This window comes from Pinus tabuliformis, chromosome J, assembly GCF_031772625.1.
Source record: "Pinus tabuliformis cultivar Carrire ecotype Pingquan chromosome J, CPIR1, whole genome shotgun sequence".
NCBI lineage: Eukaryota > Viridiplantae > Streptophyta > Pinopsida > Pinales > Pinaceae > Pinus > Pinus tabuliformis.
In genome coordinates, this window is record NC_142295.1 from 1,354,947,227 (window position 1) to 1,354,949,635 (window position 2,409).

Genomic DNA, 2,409 nt, shown 5'->3' on the forward strand with positions numbered 1-2,409 from the left:
ATCGGTGTCCGTATATTCAGAAGCTGTGGGAGGAACTTCGGGCTCTCTTTGGTTACTTGCATAGGGATCCTGACAGTCTTAGGGGAACCATTTTACAATGGGGAGCGGGGCAGTTTCATAGTAAACTTGTAAGGAGGATCTGGAGTCTGTCACTGGGTTTTGTAATTTGGGAAGTGTGGAAAGAACGAAATCGTCGAATTTTCAAGGATCGCAGCTGCTGTGAGGCAGGCATATGGGAGGTTGTGTGCCGGTCGATTAAAGAAACGGTCCTCTCTGAATCTTGGAGAGAGGAGGATTGGAAATTGACGGTGGAAGAGCAGAGAATTATAGCCAAACTGAACATTGACTCGTCGATGCTATACCCCAACTCGGATAGGTGTCATAGATATAGTGTGCAGAGCCCTAATTATTTTCGCTTCCCAGGCGATAATCAAATTAAATTGTCCTTTGACGGTGCATCAAAGGGCAATCCTGGGGAGGCAGGATGGGGTGGAATTTTTCGTGATTGGCGAGGTGGTCCGCGTTGGGTATATGCCGAATGGGGCGGGGAAATGTCCAATAATGAGGCGGAGCTTTGGGGTGTCTATCATGGTCTCAGCATCGCTATAAGGAATGGGTACCGAAACCTCATCATAGAGGGCGACTCCCAAATGGTCATAGAAATGCTTCGGAAATTACAGCAGGGTAAAACATGGGATCACGTTGCCAAGAGTTGGAGGATTGCGGCCATTATACAAGATATTGAAGGCCAGATGAGACAGGTTGATTATATAATACTTAGTCATGTCTTGCGCCGAGGCAATAGAGCGGCTGATTATTTAGCGAATTGGGCAACCGGTGCATCCAATCGGGTGATGGACGGATGCTGGGGTGGGTTACAGACAGATCCAAGGTGGGCTGAGTTGGCCACCATCATACGACAGGATAATGATGAGGCGTTTGAACGTGGTGGAATGGCTTAGATACGGTGGGCTGAGGTGGATACTGTCCTACGAACGGATATTGATGAGACGATTGGGAGTGGTAGGCAGGCTACGGCTTAGTTATATTTCCGTAATCATTTGGAGGAGCGATCGCTGCGGTGGGATTAGGTTTGCTCCTGTCATAATTCCCATTTGGCAGCATGTATTAATGCAGACATGGGGTGAAATTACCATCCCAAGGATGACTGCAGGGCGGGTTCAGAGGTGGGAGTGTGGTGGCATCACGCTGCCGAGAGGTCTATCACATCAACGCCTTGGTTCAGCGACGTGTAATAACGACCAGGGCTGGCAGCTAACTAACAATACCGCAGGACGGTGGACGAGCGGAGTTATATTGTTGCATGCAAGGGTGAGGAACCCGCAGCAGCTCTGTCGAGGAATAGGGCTCTGTGACGGAAGGTGGCCGCGAGAAGGTATAGTGTTGCAAGGAAGGGTGAGGCACCAGCAGGCTTGTGGAGGAACAGGGCTTTGGGACTATTACAGTGTGAGAGCTCTGGGTGAGGTGGCATTGGGTCTGTCTGAGATTCTCATTTTGCAAGTGCTGTCTACGAAGCTGCTGAGGATGGCTGCAATCCGCAATGAGGGTCGTAAAACGCGCAGTCAGGGGGGAGTAATGGCGGAGAAAGGGAAACAGGAGATGGAGGAAACTTTGAGGTCCTTTTACCTGGACATTTCTGAAGAATCAGAAGAGCAAGAAAGAGGTAGCAAGGATTATGTTGCAGAGCAGGCACCACGGCCGACCTCGGGCGGCAAGGTAGGCAAATGGCTGAAGCACTCTGCCTCAGTGGGTGCTGCAGAGGATGATGGCGGGGAGGATGTTTCGGAGGATGACGAAGACGAGGAGTATTATGGAAGCCGTGGTCGCGGTAGAGGCAGAAGGGGTTGTGGGACGCGGGGTCGTGGCAGGCACCGTGCTGGCCGAGAACAGTATGAGGAAGAGTACAGTGCTGGGGTCTCAGGCAGGAAGCGCGGCAAGAAGAACATGCGGCGGAAATTGAAGGAAGCGGAGGATGCATATGTCAATGAAACTCACCCCCATATTCGCAGAATTATCGACCACCTGGAGGACGAGGCGCTGTAGGATCAGTCGGACCCGGAAATGGCAGACTGGGAGACTTTTCTCCCTGACCCGGGTCATACCCGCGGGAGGATGTCTCTATACAAGCAGTCCCTGCATGTGTATTGGGGAATGAAACGCCTCCTTGCCAGGGCAATGGAGCAAGTCGCAGGTGAAATGGTGGAGCTCTCCCGAGCAAACATCAAAAAAGAAACGAAGGGTCTTCAAATAACACTCATGATGCAGGACAGGAAGATGGACCAGTTGATCCAGTTGCTCAAGGATAATGGAATAGTTAAGGCAGAACCTGATACCAGGACTGATGAGGCCATGAAGCCGTAGATTAAGGAGGTTACTATATGACTCTTT